The 1048-nt window shown below is 41.5% G+C and overlaps 1 pseudogene; it reads left to right on the top strand.

The window, feature by feature from the left end:
- The first annotated feature begins 285 nt into the window (after window positions 1–285).
- Window positions 286–813, top strand: LOC119515251 (annotated as a pseudogene).
- Window positions 814–1048: the final 235 nt, after the last annotated feature.

Below are 1048 nucleotides of genomic sequence, written 5' to 3'. Positions count from 1 at the left end.
CCCAGGAAGTGTGTGCTGTGGTTTGGTTAAATGTGAGTGTGTCCATTGTAGACCTTCCTTTTCAAGGAGGTTCAATTCACACCAAAGTGGATGCAGACATGGGCAGGAAGCAGGAGGGGCAGAGATGCTACAAGTGGCAGTTTGGCCAATTCAAACCTTGGACCCTATGGGTTTATTCAACTGGCATCCAAAGTTGTTTGGATGACAAGGAAGTGTTGAACCCAGGATATTATATAGACAAGAGGTTGCACATTAAAAAATACCATTTCTTAAAAATACCCTGTTTATGCCTGCCATGCCAAACATGAGAATGACAGTGATGATGATGAAGCTGAAGATAATGAAACAGAGGAACTAGGTAGTGATGAAGATGACATTGATGAAGATGGGCAAGAATATTTGGAGATTCTAGCTAAACAAGCAGGTGAGGATGGAGATGATGAAGATTGGGAAGAAGATGATGCTGAGAAGACTGCTCTAGAAGGCTATTCCATAACCCACTGATGATGAAGATAAGCTTGTTGATGAGTATCAGATATTTAACGCTTTATTTCAAACTATTCACAGTTGTAATCCTGTATGGTATCAGGCTCTGACTCATGGTCTTAATGAAGAACAAGACAACAGATATAGGATATAGCAACTCTGGCAGATCAAAGTAGAGTGGCCCATGAATCCAAAATGATTGAAAAGCATGAGGGTTACACATTCAGTGCTCCAGTTGTGCCAAGTTCTTTCAATTTTGGAGGCCCAGCACCAGCGATGAATTACCACTTTCTTTCCTGCTGTGTGATTATAGTGAACAGCTTGTGATCCTCCTAGTAGTGGTTCCAGAACTGGTTCATGTTATTTACTCTAAGCTAACTGATCAACAGATTGGACAAAAAAAGCCAGGAGGGGGGACTTGACCATGCAACATGGCACTGGAAAACATACCACAGGGATTTTGTTGGGGGAAGGAGGGTGACTTGGGGGGTATTTTCTTTATTTTTTGAAGAAAGTAAGATCCCAACTCTGAAGCTTCAAATGACACTGTAGAAATCTACAA

This window comes from Choloepus didactylus, chromosome 19 (genome assembly GCF_015220235.1).
Source record: "Choloepus didactylus isolate mChoDid1 chromosome 19, mChoDid1.pri, whole genome shotgun sequence".
In the NCBI taxonomy this organism is placed as follows: domain Eukaryota; kingdom Metazoa; phylum Chordata; class Mammalia; order Pilosa; family Megalonychidae; genus Choloepus; species Choloepus didactylus.
Note: the sequence above shows the minus strand (reverse complement) of the source record. Positions and strands in the feature narration are given on the sequence as shown.